Source organism: Terrapene carolina, unplaced genomic scaffold (genome assembly GCF_002925995.2).
Source record: "Terrapene carolina triunguis isolate 2854851 unplaced genomic scaffold, T_m_triunguis-2.0 Scaffold85, whole genome shotgun sequence".
NCBI classification, from domain to species: Eukaryota; Metazoa; Chordata; order Testudines; family Emydidae; genus Terrapene; species Terrapene triunguis.
Genome location: NW_020664436.1, coordinates 41,337,747 through 41,358,469, shown reverse-complemented (window position 1 = coordinate 41,358,469; position 20,723 = coordinate 41,337,747). Strand labels below are relative to the sequence as shown.

At 40.9% G+C, this 20,723-nt stretch overlaps 1 protein-coding gene across 1 annotated transcript in view; it reads left to right on the top strand.

Annotated features, from left to right (window-relative positions):
• The first annotated feature begins 7,316 nt into the window (after positions 1-7,316).
• TAB2 (TGF-beta activated kinase 1 (MAP3K7) binding protein 2) overlaps positions 7,317-20,723 on the top strand; it is a 128,641-nt gene continuing 115,234 nt past the window's right edge. The window contains exon 1 of the mRNA XM_029911026.1: positions 7,317-7,396. The gene's annotated coding sequence lies outside the window, so the exon portion shown is untranslated. The remainder of the gene's footprint in view (positions 7,397-20,723) is intronic.

Genomic DNA, 20,723 nt, shown 5'->3' with positions numbered 1-20,723 from the left:
TTACTTGAATGCTTTTAGTAAAATTAGGAGACGTCTTTAACTATATTCAGCTGAGTCAGTGAACTCAATTACAGTGCAGAAAATACACAAACAAGTATACAAATGGTCACTAACAGTTCTTTCTAAGCATATTTTATGTTTTGGTCAGCTCTGGGTGTCACTTATTCAGTAATACCACATTGTAGTCAACTAGGGCTAAATTACTTAACACGATTGATTTGGTGAAACCTGAACATGCAGTGTGTTTATGGTGGTATGGCATTTCTGGAACTTTTTGTGTCTACGGTTGAATGAAATGTGTTTTTAGTTAAAGAACAGTAAACTCATCTTAAGAGATTTTGTCTTTTTAGAAAATGTTAGAAATAGAGATGGGAAGCAACCATATTATACACTTCATCGTGGCAGAGCAAGCACTCCAGTATAATATGCTCAGTAGTTTATTTTAGTTAGAAACTTATAGTACATTTCAGTGACAGAGCCAAAACAACTTCAGATCTTGAATAAAATCAGTACTTCATTTTTAGAAAAATGTTATGCATTATCAGTTTTTATAGCAATATGGAAAATGTGCATCTCCTTTATATTTTGAGCAGAGATGAAGATCAAATTTCACTTTCTTTAATGAGCAGTTTAAAACTTGCTCAAATCCTAGTAGCAACATGTGTGGAATTTAATTTTTCACTTGGTCTAACTTCAGGAAAATTAATGTTTCAGAATGGACATCATTTCTGCTGTGCTTAGTAGCTAATGTATGTAAGAGTTTTGATTTAGGAGTAGAAATTAGTATAAAATACTTCAAAGAAAGTTGAGTATCAAACTGGTAGAGAATAAAGTTAGAGCTCTAAAAATCTGTTAAATATTAGCAGTTACTGTATTGCTCAATTAGCTATTGTTTACAAAAAGAAAACTACAAGAATTATCAAACTAGTTTCTATACCTATCTGCTTAGATACTTGTGTGGCCCCCATCACACAAAATATTAGTGCCTACCCAAGTATTTTAAAAATAGAAATAACAAAGAAATAAACTTACATAAGCTTAGAATTCAGTGTCAACTTTCTCATTTAGCTGCATCTTAAAACATATTGATCTATTTGCAGATCTATTTTACAGAAAACAGATTTTTTCAGTAAATGAATGTATAATGCTGAAAAGCTTAGTATACTGCAGCATTTTGGAGCACTTGTCCCAGAGCTGATTTGTGTGCGCTTTCCCAACATCCTTGTATTACTTGTGAAATATTTCAATAGTAGTGCAAAGCTGATAAGTGAGGATGCAGATATTAGGGATTTCTGTGTTGATGTGTAAAAATATTTATCACTTATCTATACTGCTGTTTTGGAGGGCAGTCTTTCACAAGTGACTATTGTTCCAAACCAGTCCTTGGAATCATTGTTATAAATTTGTACACCAATTCCTAAATAATTCTTTAATTTAAGAAATGGGTCACCAGCCATTGCCACTTCTTTCTGTATAGTAAGTTGAAATAGAGCAACAGTTGATACAAGGTAAATCCTATAAGCAACCAAACATGAGAGAGATGGAGGTGACCAAACTGTGGCCTCTGAACCTCCAGTGCTCATGTTACACCACTTGCACAGTTTTAAGTAGTGTAGTAGAAATTTTCATATGTGAAATTGGGCACAATGGTTGACATTCATGTACATACCTTTTCTGTCTGCTGTTCCCATGGGTTAGTAATGGGGCGGAGATGGATCCATCCCATAAATCATTTTTTAAGTCTTTGTAGTAGAGTTTTTTTATTGTATTTTAAACCAGAAAAGAGAGAGAGAGAGAGCAGTTTTGAGTAAATTAAAAGTAATGAGTAAATTTCCTGAAGATGTGGGCCAATTGCACTGTTACTCTTGCCCAAAATGTTTGCTCTGCTAATCTAACACTTAGGGTATGAAGTATCCAGGGGTAGCCGTGTTAGTCTGTATCCACAAAAACAACGAGTCCGGTGGCACTTGAAAGACTAACAGATTTATTTGGGCATAAGCTTTCGTGGGTAAAAAACCCACTTCTTCAGATGCAGAAGAAGTGGGCTTTTTACCCATGAAAGCTTATGCCCAAATAAATCTGTTAGTCTTTAAGGTGCCACCGGACTCCTTTTACTTAGGGCATGGTATGTTTTCACTGCAGAAAAGATGTTTTCAATTCAGGTTAGCTATAACTCAGGTTAAAATAGCAGTGAGGACATAGCAACTTGGCTTTTAACTTGGGTTAGCAACGTGATTTCAACTCCAGGCTCTACTATAAGCTTTAACTCACCATTTTACTAAATCTCAAATGAATTATTAGTTTGTGTACTTTTGAATAATGGGGCAAAATTGGAACTTTTGTATACTTCAATGAATCCTGAAAACTTCTAATTTTGTTAAAAATGTTTCTATCTGTAAATGTAAGTAATAGGAGAAAGCAGTAGGCAAGAACTTGTTGGCAGACGCTACCAAGTTTGCCTCAGCAAGTATCAAAGTATCTAGTCTTAGTGGATGTTGCTCCCTGGTGGGAAAAATGCTTTCACCATTATCACTCTACATTTGTCAAGAAAAAAATAAGAAATGGGAAGAATAAACCAAGTTCAAAGAAAAAAAAAAAAAAAATGTACATGGCCTGTCTGCCCAGTCATACAAGGGACAGACCTGAGAGAGCAGCTCTGAAGTGGGGACTCAAAAAATTCATTTGCTATTGGTCAGTGCAGTTTATGGGTTGGTATAGTGAACCAACACTTTTCCCCTCGGTCAGTCTTCCCTGTCCTACACGTTGGCAGGTTCCAGTGGTGAATGGTTTTTTTGTGAGAGTCTGGTGTATAAATCTCCCATTGCATAGTTTGTAATTATTTAGCTGACTTACCCAGTCTCCTATTGGTATGTTCTTAAAAAGGTATATTGTACCTTTGAAAACTTCTTTTTAACAACTTAAACAAAAATTGAATGGGATATGAAAACTACACCCTATAGGAACTAACAGCTTAAACACAAGCTGCAGCCTCTAATTATTAGGAAGAGTGGTCTTTTCAGAAGAATAATTCAAAAGGAAATACCACACTTTCTGATCAGAGTAAATATTTTTAAAGAAGTTTTGTTATCAGTCTGCTGCTTCACGAGCTGTGACTAGTTAATGTGCTCAGCCTGATGAATGACTCTTGTTTTCCTGAAAGTTGTTTTCTATTTATTTGTTTGTTTGTTTAAAAAAGCTTTCTACAGGGTCACAAGACCAGGGTTTGAAAAATGTCCCTAACACTAGCTCAACAGCCAAGTCCAGGTGAAAAAAGTGCATTGCCACTCCCACTGGAAAACAAAACAAAAAATACGCTCAGGCAATGCAAAGGAATAAAGCAGCTGTGCATTGTATGTAACTGTAGCGTTTGTCAATCAAAATTCTGTTTAATAAGCTTTTTTAAAAAAAGAAACTCTCTGCCTCTTGTGCTCTTCTTATACTTTTTTCTGGCTTCATTCCACACTCTCTCCTACTATAAGTTATGTAATATTTTGAGTATAGTGTTACCTCATTTTTCCTTTTCTCTGTATCTTGTTCTTTCTTTTTTCTGTATTGTATTCCTTCTTCTCTCCCCAAACTTTGTGTATTCTGTCTCACAATTCTAATGTATCTTCTCTATCTCTTCCTCTATTGCCCATCTCCCCTCACATTCACATCTCTATACCTTTATGCACCTTCATCCAGCTCATGCACATCTCCCTATCCCTTTCTCCCCATTCCTGGTTCTTCCCCCTCTTACTTTCCAGTTAAAACAGCAATGGCCCTTGATTTCCTCTTTCTGATGAAAGGGCAGTGGTTTCAACCATTCTGCTCTCCTACTCCCATCTTAAGCAAACGAGACTGGCCCCTGGAATGTTCTTTCATGCTCTTCCTTCCTTTTAAAGGAGCAGTAGGAGCCCCTATGCAGCCCTAATCCCATGCTTGCCCTCTTCCTGTAGGGGGAAGAAGCTAGGAGCGGCAAAGGCTTTGTTCGCTGGCTTCATTCAGTTCGTTCACCTGCTCCAACTTTTAACTTCCCCTGAATTGGGCAAATGGGTTATTTTTTCAAGCCCAGCCTGTAGTATGCCTTACGCTATATCTCCATTAGGAATCTCAGTGAATCCCCCACCAGTATTAGCACTAATGGGACTCCTAATGTAGATGAGGCTTTTGCATCTGAATCAGTTTTTAACTTCCCTGATAGATTAAGTTGACAGGATGCTAGTTAGAGGAATTTTTGAAAATTGTCCATCTGAAACAGTTGTTTTCAACATTGTCTTAAGATGCCCCAAATTAGTATTTTGGTGCTTCTCTTCCCACATATTTGTTCCATTTTTGTTTTACTTTAGAAGTTTAAGGGATGTCGAGTTTGGCCTTCAGCAAAACAAGGGAAGGGCTTGTGGGTCTCTGAAGATGTATTTTGAGCTGTCATGCTAAATGACATTGTGGAAATTATTTTGTATAATTTGCAATCAGCCAGAGGCCTTGACTAGGATGGAGCCCCTTTGTGCTAGGCGCTATACAAACATATAGTAAACAAGTCTCTGCCCCAAAAAGGCTTACAGTCTTGTTGAATAACCACATCATTCTTTATCCAAAGCATTTATTGGGTGTTGAGGGTAAATAGACTTCAAACTAAAAAGTGGATTTTAAACAGTCACCCTACTTAGCTACTAAGGGTATGTCTACACTACAGGATTAATCCGAATTTAGATAATTCGAATTTGGGAAACAGGTTGTATAAATTCGATTGTGCGCGGCCACACTAAGCACCTTAATTCGGTTTTAAACCACATTAATTCGGTGGTGTGCGGCCACACTACCCCATTAACTTAAACACAGTAATTCGGTGGTGTGCGTCCACACTAACCCTAATTCGAATTAACAAAATCGATTTAGGCTCTACTCCGTTCGTCGAGGTGGAGTACAGAAATCGATTTAAAGGGCCCTTTAATTCGAATTAACTGGCTCTGTAGTGTGGACGGGTGAAGGGTTAATTTGGATTAAGGCAGCTAAATCCGAATTAAAGTCCTAGTGTAGACCAGGCCTAAGCTTTCAGCTGTTGTAATGACTAAATATCATTAGTTCTCCAGTGACCTTAAGCCATATCTACCCAGGGAATTTTTACAAAAAAAGCATTACTAATTCCTGTTCACAGCACTGTTAATAGCAATGGTAGTTGTAATGCAGCTGGCTCTCTAGTAACAGTTTTCAGCACTGTCTTGACACACTGCTGCCATGTAATCATGCTGAGCAATGTTATCTATGATTTTACTATGGTGGAGTCTGGTTGCATTTAATGTTGTTCCATGTGAAGATAGGGCTTTAGAATAGAAATAAAGGTTGACCAAAAGGTAGTGAATCTTGAGCTGCTCTCCTATGACTTGTCACTGAGAAGCCCTGGGTTGAATTAAGAACTCGACTGACCAGCAAATTTTAAACTTGTTTAAACTGTACTGTTATCTTTGAGGCAGGGCTTAAAGTCAGTGGGGGAGGGAGGAACTGTGGTGGAACACAGTTACTACTTCTTTATAAACAGCAGACTTTGTCTTCATTTCTCAGGCTTGAGGGAGTGCATTTCTCTCAGGGTTCCCCTTTCTTAGTGGCTGGTGAGGTGAGGACTTGCCAAGCAGAGGAATCTGAATTGTGAACAAGAGGAATTGCTATTGCCTGCCTGGGAAATTTCTGGTCCTTCAAGCCTTCTTCCCAGTAGGTGGAACAGCAGCATCAACTGATCAGAGATGAAGTCCCTTTTCTGTCTCTTCTACAAAAGTTCTTTCCATTAACAGGTCAAAGAGGCGGAGAGGCTAGAAGAGCAGACACCAAATCCTCCAGCAGTTCTCTTCCTCTCTCCACATTCCAGAAGGGAAAGATTTCAGGATTCCTGTAACAGCGTATCTCCCTCTCCCTTCAATGTCCTGTAGTGAAGTAGATATGGGGTTAAGTAAATTTTGGTGAGGTGTAAAAACTCTGGTTTACATGGGAACAAGGATATAGGACAGAGGTGGGCAAACTTTTTGGCCCAAAGGCCACATGGGGGTTGCGCAACTGTATGGAGAGCTGGGTAGGGAAGGTTGTGCCTCCCCAAACAGCCTGGCCCCCGCCCCCATCTGCCACTTCCCACCACCTGACTGCCCCCCTCAGAACCCCCCAACCCATCCAACCTCCCTGCTCCTTGTCCCCTGACCGCCCCCTCCCGGAACCCCCGCCCCCATCCAACACCCCTACTCCCTGTCCCCTGAGTGACCTCCCAACCCCTATCCACATCCCTGCCCCCTGACGGGCCCCCCGGGACTCCCACTCCCAACCCTCCCTGTTTCCCATCCCCTGACCGCCCTCCCAGAACCTCTGCCCCATCCAACCGCCCCCTCCTCCCTGACTGCCCCCCAGGACTCCCTGCCCCCTTACCAGCAGCAGGAGCTCGCAGCCGCGACACCTGGCCAAAGCCAGCTGCACTCACCACGCTGCCCAGCGGGAGCGGCAGGCCAGAGTGCGGCCTGCGCGGTGGCGTGGCTGTGGGGGAAGGGGAATAGCGGGGGAGGGGCCGGGGACTAGACTCCCCGGCCGGGAGCCCAGGGGCTGGGCAGGATGGTCCCGCGGGCCGGATGTGACCCGCGGGCCATAGTTTGCCCATCTCTGATATAGGATTAAAACAGAATCTTGGAGGGGTCAAGTGATGATGGAGGAGTGAATTTTAGGGAAATCCAACTAAAAAAAAACAAACCAGAAGAGGAGGTAGGGAAAACAGTGGAGAGATAAAAGGAAGAAGATGTACAGTAAATTTTGACACAAAATAATACATTTTAAAATTATTGGAGCTTGGTGCTGAAATGTTGCAATAAAAATACTCAATATAAATGTGAGGAGTGCATGGTTGTGTGTGGCGGAGAGATGCACAGTCTCCAGTATTTGTATGGCTAGAATGGGAAAATAACTTGCCCTGAGCCTGCTTTTTGGTTTCTTTGTTTGCTTTACTAGCCTCTAACTTGCCTCTGACAAGTTACGGACAAATACTAGATAACTTAACTTTTTTGTTAGTTCAAAAGAGACATTTTACGATCGTAACATTTTCTAAAATGCAGCCGATTATCTTTAAAAAAATTGGAGGGAAAGGGTGCTCATTTTTATTTGTTTTTGTAGCAATTTCTGTTCTCCATCCCTGCCAAATTGAAACTATGGCATTTATAAGAATTGATGTGTGAAGTATCAGGGATGTGTCCCCCTTCCTCCACTGCAGGATGCGTACATGCACAATTGCATGCAGTTTGTCTTGCTTGGTTGGCCCTTTGTTGGAACTCCTTTCAGCTACATTTCTTTTTCCCTTTCTCTTTCCCATAGTGCAACCCATCACCACAAGATGATGAAGTGCCACATCACAACATTACTTTGAGACCTGTCACCAAGACCACCAAAACTGGTGAGCTTCCCCTCCTGCTTTGCTCTGCTTTAACTACTGTTCATAGGAGTTCTGGAACATTAGCTAAACTGCCTTCTTGCTTATTCATTCATCTTTGAAAGTGACAGAAATATTGTAAAGGAAAAAAGCAATATTTTTGTCACACATTTGATTAAAATATTGCCAATATTAGGGCCCTCTTAATGTTTTTTTCAATTTTTTGCTGCTACTTAGGAATCTGTCAGCTGTTGTTGAAGCAGCTTTTCATGAAGTGATGTTTGAAACAGAGGTCTGAGCTGAAGGCTGTCTTAGAAACAGAAGCATTGGGTCAGCCCCCCCAAAAAAGGTTTCATTTATGGACACTGCATAACTTTTTTCAGGAGGTATGGCTTTTAAGCAGGTTCCTGTAACTCAATGCCTGCTGCAGAGAGATTCAGCAGATTAGTAAATAGATGCTCTTGTCAGGCACATGACTGCATCTGATATATGGCTTGAAAAAATCTCTTCACTTAGGGTGAATAGGAAACTTTTCCAGTGTTCTGCCATCAACTTCTGCAGAATATAAGGTTTCATATAAAATAAAGTTTCTATTCCTTTCTGGTTACAAAGATAACCTACCGAGTGTGAACCACTTATGCTGTCTCCTAAGTTTGCAGAAGTCTAATGTGCCTCTGCTCCAATGTGCTTTGCCAAACTACAACAGTGTGATATTAACAGAATTGGTCAGTTTGAAAGCTGCTATTGAGAGCACTAATGGGCAACACTTAAACTGATAACAGTTTTGCGCTGCTGTTCATTTACACAGATTTTTAAACTGTACAATGGGCAGACACGGAAGCTGTTCACTGGGAGAAGAGGCTAGGTGAGGAGACACTCCTCTGGCATCAGCCAGAAAGTTGAAGGAAAGTAAAGTAGTAAAGAATGATACAAACCCCAGTAGCAGCCAGGTCACACTGCAGTTAAGGATGGAAATAGTGCAGTCTTTAGGGACTGGAGATGGGTGGGGCATTTCAAATGTATCACTGTGTGTTTTACATATAGGATTCACGGACTATACCCTGTAGGATCCTAGCGTTGTTCCCTTTCCCAGCAAGAGAGGATGGTTGGCTTTTTGTAAGGCATTATTCCTGAATGTTGGTGCCCCGCCTTCCATTTCGGGGTAAAATCCTGGCCCCATTGAAATCAATGGGGGTTTTGCAATTTACTTCAGTGGGGCTAGGATTTCACCATGGGTCTCCAGCTTGCTTAGTAGGATATTAGCAAATTCCAGGACATTAGCAAATGAGTAGACTGGAACAAGAGAGAAGGAAAGATTTGTAGGATGAGTTAGAAAATAGAAGTACAGTTTGTAAATAGAAATACCTTTTTTTAGGGAAAGGAAAAGACAGTTAAAACGAGGTGTAATAACTGGGACTAGGTGAAAAGTGTTTGCAAAGATACTTCAATGTCATTACTATTGAACTGCTCTTTACAGTATTCAACCAGCTCTTCAGCTGGTTACATAATATTTGAGAGTTAATTACAAGATACTGGTGAAATTCAATGAATAAAAAAAGTGCTATTCCATCAGCTATATTGAGTTTAACTTTGAAAAAATATGAAGTAAATAGTTGATTAACATGTTAAAACTAAATATAGAATACCAAGTGTACAACTATTGTGTCCTTTAAATCGCTGAATAGGGATTGTCTCTGTGCATTGCCTTGGGATCATGGCAGCACAGGTATCCATCCTGGCTAGTAGGTTTAGACTTCAGGTTAGCAGGTATTAAGTGGATTTTTGTCAGACACATACCTAATGCAGGTGTCAAAATAAGTATAAATACTTTTTAGAACTGCACACTGTGTCTCGTGGATATGTTTAAGGTTAATCAAGCTTTATCTGGATTCTAAAATTTGACTTCAGCTGTTTCCTGGCAGAGTAATTGGCTGTATTATAATTGTAAGAAGATTATACTTAAATTTTTACTTTGACTTTTAGTTTCAAGGAAATTCCCTATAACCTACAGTATCTTGAAGTCAAAGTAACATCTAATGGTACTAGCAGAGTTGATGAGGGCTGCAAGCTTCCTTCCTGTTGAAATTGGCCAGCAGACCAATACAAACTGTAGCTTGTGTTTTCTTCAATGCAGATCCAATGGCAACTCTGCGGAATGTGTTTTCCACTCACCAGCAATGAGCAGAAAGTGCTTGCCAACACAAATGAGATCCTGAAATCTGCAACATTTCTTCACAGAATATAGTTCTCACACTGAAACAGTTATTTAGCCAGAAAAGTAGACAGAAGGAGTATGCTAGCATGAATTACTGTAAAACTAGTTTTCTGGTTTGAAGTCTGTTGGGAATCCCAAAGAAATGGCAAAACAATATTTCAGTTTTCTGTCTTGGGGTCCCCAGTGATGCTCCCTGTTTGTAATAAAGGCAAGATATTGCTTTAGGTTGTCATGCTAATGAGTGTGGTAAAATGCTCTTAAGTCAGCAGTGTTAACAATATGATATGTAAACTTCTATAATTTTATATTTTCCAACATGCTAATCTTTCTAATATTTTCTATCATTTCTGACTAGTGCATTTTTTTTAGTTTGGTAGAAGTATAGCATTGCAGCTTTAATTGTGCCTTTTGAACTTAAGGATTGTATGCTTGCTTACACTGAGGATTTTATCATAAATAGGGCTTTATACTTGATCCCTTTATGTCTACCTAATTTATCAAAAAGCTTTGTATTATTAAAAGGAATGATAAACTTTTTCCTTTTATCATTTGTTCCAGAAAAGAGAAGAAAATCTTCTCTTATCATGAAATTATAACATAAGCACAAAGTTTTATTCATACCTTTGTTCTTGCCAGTTTCTGTGGAAAAAGTCCACATCTGCATTTTTAAATTAGCCCTGCCCATAACCCACATTTTAGTATTTTTGCAGGGAAAGCATTAAAAAATTGGAATGGGTGAAAATTTGAATCCTTCTCAAATACGAGGTTAAGTATAATACTGTACCACTTTATCTGCATAAAATTGGTCCTCTGCTCTTCTAAAAGTTGGACAGATTTTATTAACTGAGGATCTTTTTGCTTTGTTACATGGTAGTATCCTGTATCTGTGTTTTCAGTTGAAAAGAAAATATCCAGACCTCCAACTTTACTTGTGTCTCATGAAATTGTTGAGAACTACCCCATATTTTATCATAAAAATGAAGTTTTTAGCTTTGTATTTTTAGCTTCCTGGAAACATCTGGTGCCTTGCCATAGCTACGAATAGAGGGAAAAAATTAAAACTTTTTTTGTATAAACTAGAGAGAGTAACAAATAGCTAGAATTTCACAGTTGTGGACTGTACTTTGATGAAAATCATTGGAAACTTCAAATTATTTTACAAATGTTAATCACCATGTCTATTTTGAGGTATTTATCAGATGCCTATTACCTTGGTATCTATGCATCAAACTTAATTATTTAGAAAACACAAATTCCAGAAGGTGTAGAAGAGGCGTTTTAACCATCTCATTATTCTGAATTGTGTGTTTGGGTTTTTTCCCCTCTTTTTTTGGTAAGAAGTTATTACTTGAGAGAGGTTTTGTTGAAAAGATCAGATGCACAGGGCCACATGTATTCCATGATTACATGACTGTAGAATCCACCCCTTACCACAAAATTGTGCTCTAGAATCAAAAGTTGCACTTCAAATTATTTTTAACCCATGTTGCAAAGATAACCTTCCAAATGGGAGGAGTATAAATTGAAGCATAATTGTCTTCCTGGGCTTGTAAACAGCATGGAACAATAGCTTCAAGAGACATGTGAACTGCTCACATTCATCACAATAGGGTATTAACTCTCTAGAATCTAGTTATGACAATTTAAATTTTGACATGGTTAGTTATTAGGGCTGTTGATTAATCGCAGTTAACTCGCGCGATTAACTAAAAAAAAATTCATCGCGATTAACCGCAGTTTTAATTGCCTTGTTAAACAATAGAATACCAGTTGAAATTTATTAAATATTTTTGGATGTTTTTTTCAGATTTTCAAATCTATTGATTTCAATTACAACACAGAATACAAAGTGTACAGTGCTCACTTTATATTACTTTTGATTACAAATATTTGCACTGTAAAAATGACAAACCAAAGAAATAGTATTTTTCAGTTCACCTCATACAAGTACTGTAGTGCAATCTCTTTATCATGAAAGTTGAACTTACAAATGTAGATTTTGTTGTTGTTGTTACATAACTGCACTCCATAACAAAACAATGTAAAACTTTAGCACCTACAAGTCCACCCAGTCCTACTTCTTTTTCAGCCAATCGCTAAGAGAAACAAGTTTGTTTACATTTGCAGGAGATAATGCTGCCTGCTTCTTATTTACTTGCCTTATATTTTCTGGATTGAAGTAGCATACTTGCTTGTAAATGGTATCTTCTGAAATACCACTTTCTGGTCCTTTTTAACAGAAGAATATGTTCTCATGTGGAAGTTGTGGAGAGGAGAAAAGACGAGTGCCTTCCATGAAAATCCTGGATAGCTCAGTTTTGAGCCCAAGTATTTATAACAAAATTTGATTGATTGGGGCTGAATGGTTCAATTGAACTTCTTGCCTTATGGCTCAAATTCTGTCTTAAATCACTGGCAAAAATGAGTGTAGTCTCATCCTAATTCTGGTTTAAGGTTTTCCTTTCCGTTTTTTGGGGGGATGGGAATTGGCACTCTTCACCTTCAGTATTTTTAAGAGGGCAGGAGATTCTAAAGCTTCTTGAGGGAAACATTTCAAGATTTTTCCCTTTTTTGGGGCTATTTGTTCTAGTACTTCCAGTGTAACTAGACTGGCTGTAGTCCCCAAATCCACATATGGTGTTACATAAACACTTGAGAACTGATAGTATTTTTGAAGCGATTTACCCCTCACTGGAGCTAATTTCTGTCTTAAAGACAATCCCATTCGTGAGTTGGGAAAATACCTGTGTGTGTATTTCTGTATATAAAGACATAGGGCTACTGTAGCGGGGTGAACGCCCGCTCCAGCCCTGAAGGGGTTGGAAAAGCCCTGCAGAGGGCTGGGGCGGAGTAAAGGAGCAAAACCCTGGCTGATTGGGGAAGTGGCTGCAGCTGGGGCCACGCCCCAAACTGAGCCACTCAGCCTTATAAGAAGGCCAGGGTAGTCAGAGCAGAGGAGTATCTCTCTGACAGGAGAGAGAGACAGGCCTGGCTGCAGGGAGCTCACCTGGGGACCTAGAGTAAGGCAGGGCTGGGGAAAGGCCTTGGGGGCTGGGAAGCCCTAGGCCAGCAACTCCCCAGGCTGCAGGGCCTGGTCCTAGCCCAAATAGGTATTGGGGTTGCACAGGGGCAGCCAGAGGGTGGGTAAAGGCAGCCAGTCCAAACCCCTTGTTGCTGGTGACGATTGGCTGATAGACTGCAGTCTGCCCCAGGGCGCGGGGGCTAGATGGTGACTGGCAATAGCCACAACTGAGGCGACATTGGGATAGGGGGTGGGGGTTCCCCTGGGTGGGGAGACCCAGAGAGAGAGTGGGGTACTGCCAGGGGGGCAGCAACTAAGCCAAGGGCACCGGGGTCCGGGAGGGACACGGGGGCCAAAGACAAGCGGGACACCTGGCCTGCAGAGGGCGCTCCGGAGGCTGGTGAGCTAATTCCCGAGACGACCAGCAGGAGGCGCCGCAGGGGTGAGTCCGTGCCTGATTACAGCTACACTCAGGATTCATGTGATACAGAAACAAGGCTCTTTGCATCTCTGTTCCCAGTGGTGGCACACTAAATCATCTCCTGTGCTCTTGCTTAGAATCTTTCCTGCCCTGAGTCCTACCTTTTCTCTCTGGGGTTGTCCACATGGAGACTGAGTGCTAGAGACTGGGGCCTGGTCAACACTGAAAACTTAAATTGACATAGTTATAGTGCTTAGGGGTGTTTTTAAAAAATAAAAATCCATACCCCTGAGTGCAGCTGCTATGCTGACCTAATCTTTGCTGTAGGTGCAGCTATGTCAATGGAAGAATGTTTTTGTCAACCTAACTACTGTTTCTCGGGGAAGAGGAGTTTCTATAGTGATGGGAGAAACACCTTAATCTACACTTTAGGGTTACAGCAGCATAGTTATGCTGAGATAGCGCTCCTGTAGTACAGACGTGGTCTGAGTGTGTACCAAGCCAGAGTGTAAATCTGTAGCACGCTAGTCTGCTCTACACTAAGTCACTGTGAGTACAACTACTTTGCAATAAAACATCCGCAGCATGGCCCTGGCTGGCCCATGTCACCTGACACAGGCTTGGGTTGCAAGGCTAAAAATTGCAGAGTAGACTCTCAGGCTGGAGCCTGGGCTCTGAAACCCTGCAAGATGTGGGGGGTCTCAAAGCCCTGGTTCCAATCTGAGCTGGAATATCTACACTGTAATTTTTTTAACCCTGTAGTCCAAACTCTGGAAGCCTGAGTCAGTGGACCCTGGCTCTGAGGGTCAGTGCCTCCTTTTTTTTTTTTTTTATTGCAGTGTAGACATATCCTGTATGTGTCTCTGGCTCCTCTGGAATTTTCTATTAACTTCATTTATTTCTGTTTTGTTTTGTCTTTTTTTCCTCTCTCCCACATACTATTTTTTGTGTTCTCACGCTAGATCATTCTCCCATAACCATCCCATGTGCAGGTGTAGGTGTACATATGCTTAGTTAGACTAGCCTGCCATGGTAACTCTTTGATTGGTGGATGGTGGTTGGGGTAACTATCCTTACCCAACTGCCACCTCTTTCTTGGACTGAGAAGGAAACTTAGGAGTCAGGGAACAGCTGGGGTTGAGGAAGGAGTGGGAGGCCCAGAGCCTAGGAAGGAACTATCTTGTGCATGAGGAGAGGGCTTTGAACCTCAAGAAGAGCTAAGGGATCCAGAGCAGAGAAGGAGCTGCAACTGTGGCTACTGAGGGCAGAGGTGGTCCCCAAGGAAGAACTAGAGCAGCAGGCACATCAGGCTTTCTACACTAGAGAATTTGGACCAAGAAGCAGTTCCTGACTGAGAGGTTTCTGCTTTAGAGTAACCCAATACAGAGTGCTAGAGAAAAGGAAAGGGGATAGGCTGGCAAGGTATAGCAGCATTGGACAGATTTGCTGCCCATGCAGTGTGCTGCTGGTCTTGGCTGTTGCTTTCTTTTGGTCATCCTGGGCAGAAGTTCAGACCCTTCATACATCCTCAGCACAGTGAGAACACAGGATCGCACTTAGCTTTTCGATGTTTTTGTCTATTTTTTCTCTATTTTTTTAATATTGGTTTTGCTTCCCTTGTGTTAACTTTTAATCCTGTCTAACTGCCTGTTCCCTCTGAGGCATCTGTTTTCTTTAGAGCTCCTGTTCCCTAAATCAATTATTAGTTTTGCAATAACACTTAGAGGTCCCAGTGTGCTAGGCATTATAAACGATATATAAGAAACGTTGCTGCCCCAAACAGTTTCCATTCTAAGTCAGTGATGTCCATCTGTTTCATCCCGAAGGCAGAACATATTTCAAAACACAAAGGGCCACAATTTTACCCTTTCTTAGCTTGCTCAGTGAGCCAAAATTCAGTGTCTTGTTTCCTGCAGGGGGAGAAACTGATGAGTCAGGTAGCTCTTTGCAATCCTGTTTATTTACAAAAAGTGTACCCATAGTCTGTTTTCCTGAACATAGTAGGAATCAAAGAGGTGGCAATTTCTTTGCTCATAATTCCAAGCCTTTTTCCAAAAAGCTCTATTGGCTTTCTCTCAAGACCATGTTATTAGTGTTTTTCTTGCTGTCTCTTGGTTTTCCTGCTGCCTTCTGTCTTCTTCTGAGTTCTGACTCTCTCTCACACCTCCACTCAATAATTCCCACCCCCTTTGTGTTTGCATTTAGACCCCAGAGGAGACCCCTCAGACTGCATGGCTCAACTCCTACTCCTCTCTGGCTGTGCTGATCTATTGGGGCAGTAGCTTCCATTGTTTCAGCTGTTGATAAACAAAGAGGCATTTAGCCTGAATGGAAGGTGGTTATGTTTGTGACATGGCAAACCAACTAACCTGTGTATGACCCATAACAACTTAATAAGCGGCATTGCAATTGTAATCAGGATAATTCACTTGTGTGGATATTAAAGAAAATTAATTAGCCTAGCAATCTCCAACCCATTCACTTTGTATCGATAAGAATAATTATGAAGTGTATTTGTCTTTTTATTTATATCCTGTTAGTTTGATTACATTGGTAAACTTCTATCTTGTAGATATTAAGTCCCATTCATGTCTTAATTGGCTTTACATTATGTATGCTACTGTATAAAGTTAACCTTAAGATCAAAGATGTGAGCTATTGCAGGAAACTAATAATATCTATATTGTCTTCATCTTCTCTATCCCTGTTATAATGAATGACCGGCAGTGGCCTTATGTAAATCAGTGTAACTAAATTACCTGTCTATGCACAGGAAATAGAATTTTAACTTCAAAGGATGGGTCAGTGTGTGCTCAAGAAAGAAGGATCCGCAGTCGAATGCTGTGTTCAAAACACTTGTCCACTTGTTTCAGCTATAAAAGAGAAATCTCAGGCCTGATGCTGCCATCTCTAGTTTGCTGAACTTAAAAAGGGAAAGTTTAAACTGTGGAGCTGAGATCTTCCAAGTAGTTACTTGGAATACCCTGGAAAATGCATAGAAAGATTCTATCGTACTCTACATCTAAGCTGTCATTTGAAGTCTACTCTTTGGAATGCTTTCAGGGAGACTTTTGTGCAAACCAGCACACTCACCATCAATGCTACAATTCTGATCTAAGGACTTGGCAATCTTTTGTAATGTATGTGATTCTTTTAACCATTTAATAACTCTTCTTTTTCTTATTATTAATAAAATCTTTAGTTAATTGACTAAGGATTGGCTGACAGCCTGATATTTGGGTAAGATTTGAAATATAAATATATATATATATATATATATATATTGATTTGGGGGTGAGTGTCTGAACCTTAGGGATTGATAGAATCTCATGTATGGTGAATTGGGTTTTCAGTAACCTCTCATCATATAAGACCAGTTTGTCTGGATGGGAACCAGGGGCTGGAATGCCTGAAGGGGACTGTATTTTAGCTTCTTGTTAACCAGTGTGGTGCTGCAGAAGCTCCTTTGTTCCTGGTTTGGTGAATCTAATTATAGAATAAACCACCAGGTTTTGGGTTGTGTTTGCCCTTTTTCTTGCAGTCTGCCCTGAATGTGGCATTGTCAGTGGTGGTCCATTCTAAGTGCTGGTCACAATGTTGACCAGCTTTGGCGAGCTTTTTGACTGCCCATAGATCAGACAGCTTGCTGGGAATAATCTAGCCTGTAGCATAATAAATATTTTGGGGCAAATTCTCTTTCCTGAAACTACCCATAAGTCTTCTGTTGATGATTCCCCTGGCATGGTGAGTCCCCAGTAGGTGTTGAGCCAGCGTAGTTGGCTTCTACACTTCCCTTTCCACAGCCTCTGGTGCAGAGGATATGTTAAGGAGCAAGTAGAGAGAACTTGCTGTGCTCCTGCTATCTCTGCTAGGAGCACTGTACTAGTGTAGGCAAAGCCCTCCTGAGATGGATGCAGCTATACCAGCAAAGCTAACTTTGTATTAGTGTAGTAAAACCAGTCCTGGAAGTGAAACCAGCTACACTAGGCGCTTTTGTTGGCACACTATCACAGGGATCACACTTCTCCATACCCTTGACTGACTGTTATGCTGACTGGCTTTTACCTGGTGTATGGTCTCTTGGGAACAAGTGACCTAATGCAAGTAAGAGCAGCCCCCAAGCTGTTTTAACCTGTGCTCGGCCTGGGGCAGAGAATGAGGCAGCTGTAGTTTAGTGGTTGGTTCTCCACTTCTCTTCTACACCTCTTCTCCCCCAGCCCGGGCAGCCCTAGATAGCTGCATTGAGAAGGGGAGCCATTCTTTGCTATATCTCCCACAGGTTGGCAGGAAAGTAGACAATGGAGCAGTCCTGCGCTCTTCTCCCTTACTTGAAATGCAGCAAGTAGCCTGCAGTGGCAGCTCTTGAGCAGCTGCAGCAGGGACGGGACCGCCTCTGCTCAGAGCACTTCTTATTCACCTTGGGTGAATGGGGACTATAAGGGCAGCAGTGGGGGCGCAGTGCCCCACCCCTAGCCTGTAGCCACAGGGCTGATTCAAACAACTCAGCTTAAAAATTGTAGGGCATGCTTCAGGGAGCACATTTTCAATTCATAATAGAATTGAAATTTTTTGCTCAGTACAGTTGCCTTTTAGGGACACATGTTAAACACCACTGTTTTAAACAAATGATCATGGGAGAAGGTGATTCCAGGTAAAAACAGAGTTGTGGTGGGTAACCTTGTTAGTTCCATGACTTTTGCATATGTCTTTTTGTTTTCACATGAACTTCAGAAGAAGTCATGGGATAAGGTGGCAAGGGAAAGACGGAAAAAAAATAGACTGGAGGGTACCTTCATAGGTCATATAGCCCAGTCATCTGCACTGAGGTGGGACTTAGTAGTATCTAGACCCTCCCTAACCTGTTCTTAATAACCTCCAATGACTGAGATTCCATGGTCTCCCTAGATAACTTTGTTCCAGTGCTTAACTACCCTTACAGTTAGGAAGTTTTTCCTAATGTCTAACGGTAACCTAAATCACCATTGCTGCAGTTTAAGCCCATTACTTCTTGTCCTGTCCTTAGTGGATAAGGAGAACAAGTTTTCACCTTCCTCTTTATAACAACCTTTTATGTACTTGAAGACTTTTATCATGTCCCCCCTCAGTCTTCACTTCTTCAGACTAAACAAACCCACTTTTTCAGTGTTTCCTTCTAGGTCATGTTTTCTAGACGTTTAATTTGTTGCTCTCCTCTGAATTTGCTCCCCAATTTGTCCACATCTTTCCCAAAGTGTGGTGCCCAGAACTGTACACGCTACTGGAATTGAGACCTTATCAGTGCTGAGTAGAGTGGAAGAATTAATTCTTGCTTACAACACTCCTACTAATACATCCCAGAACGTTGTTTGCTTTTTTTGGGGGGGGGCAACAGTATTACATTAACTCATATTTAGTTTGATTCACTATAACCACCAGATCTTCTTCTGCAATACCTCTTCCTAGGCGGTCATTTCCCATTTTTCTATTTGTGCAATTGATTATTCCATCGTAAGTGTAGTGCTTTGCATTTGTCCTTATTGAATTTCATCCTACTGTGTTTATTTCAGACCACTTCAATTTGCCAAGCTCATTTTGAATTCTAATCCTGTCCTCTAAGCACTTGCAGCCCCTCCCAGCTGGGTATTCTCTGCCGACTTTGTAAGTGTACTCTCTATGCCAGTATCCAAATCCCTTATGAAGTTATTACATAGAACTGGACCCAGGACGGATCTCTGCAGAACCCAACTGGATATGTCCTTCCAGCTTGACTGTGAATCTTTGATTACAGTTTTCCAACCAGTAGTGTATCCATCTTATAATAGGTTCATCTAGGCTATTATTCCTTTTTTTTTTTTTTTTTGAGGTCATGTGAGACAGTATCAAAAGCCTTATGAAAGTTGAGACCTATCACAGCTACTGCTTTCTCCCTATCCACAAGGCTTATTACCCTGTCAAAGAAAGCAGTGTTGCCAACTCTAGTAATTTCATCACAAGACTTCTCATATTTAGTATGACTACAGTTTCTAGATTACTTGAGAATTTCAGCTTTCACTTAGTTTCTACCCCTTACTGTTCAAGAGAAGATTTTGAAAACGTGACATCTCAAGGTGGGGGGGGGGGAAACCGAAGGTAAATAGACTCCTATTTATTTATTTCTCTAATCATAATTGTTGAGAATCTACGATTTTCAAAGAGTTGGCTTGCCAGTAGTGAGAAGGGACTTGGGGATGCTATGGGGAAAAGACAAAGGAGATGGGGGGAGGGAAAAGGAGGAAGGGAAAAATGGAGATGAGCAGAAAGTGAGGTGAGCTTTGAAGGGGTTATGAGGGGCAGTGTGGGAGAGAGGGTGAAGCAAAATGCTAATCAGAAGTGAGGAAAGAATGTCAAACATTTTCTGAAGTTGGAATCTGACATTGCCAGAGGCTAGGAAGGTGTGAGGGTGTGCTGCAAGCTCCACTGTCAGCTGCTTCTGTGGACAAGTCTTTGGCTTCTGTGCTGGCTTTGCCCTTTGAGTTTCTCCTCTGAACCCAACTTGCAGGAGGGGTGGGGGAGGGGACTACATGGGGCCTAGTGCCCATTTTCTACAGAACTTTCAAGAACTTTGACTCCATCATTCATTTCATTCTGTTAAAGGGAAGTAGTTGACAGTATTTTAGGTAGCTTGACTAACACTAGAGGAAAAGAATCACTGCTAGTGTCAGTTTCTTTTCTCTCTGCCTCCTTTTTGCTTGTTCTCCTTTTCTGATACCCTTAACAGAAGAAGAAAATGATCCCTTTACATTGTCATGGCCATGCCTCTTACACAGCAGCTCTTTCGTATTTATGCTTTGAAACTGAATCAGAATATATTATTATAATAAATTTCAAATTGCTGCAGATTTTGGGCAAGTATAATTGTGCAAGTGCATTTGTATATTGTGATTGAAATGGGAATTCTGCAGTATTTTCATAGCTGAGTAAATAACAAAATGTGGACCTGAGTAAATGTGCCACTACTGCAATTCGGTGCCAAATTTAAGGCTCTGCAATTTGTATACATTACTAAATGAACTCAGTTCAGTTCATTTGGCATACTCAGTTCAAGGGAGTCCCAGAATTGGAATTGCAGGGTTGTTTCAGGTCAGGATTGAGGTGCATTGGCAGAACTGTTTGAGAATATGTTCACAGTGCCTTCCTGCAGTATACCTGGACTAAATTAATGTTAATATAATGAGCCTTATTTTTATTCGAAACTTGAAGTACTTCATGTTCTCAACTCTTTAAGATTAATGTAGGTTAGTGGAAGGATATGAATGTTCTCTTTAGCAGATTGATATGATAGCAAACTCATTCAGTTTTCTGATGGACAGTCTAGGTTGTAAAGCAGGGGTAGGCAACCTTTCAGAAGTGGTGTGCCGAGTCTTCATTTATTCACTTTAATTTAAGGTTTCGTGTGCCGGTAATACATGTTAACGTTTTTTAGAAGGTGTCTCTCTAAGTCTATATTATATAACTAAACTATTGTTGTATGTAAAGTAAACAAGGTTTTCAAAATGTTTAAGAAGCTTCATTTAAAATTAAATTAAAATGCTGATCTTACGCCGCCAGCCTGCTCAGCCCGCTTCCAGCCTGGTGTTCTGTTCACCTAGGCCTGCAGCGGGCTGAGCAGGGCCTGTGGCTGGGACGCCGGCTGGCAAGGGGCCAGCAGCTGGGACCCCAGACCTGGGGGGGGGGG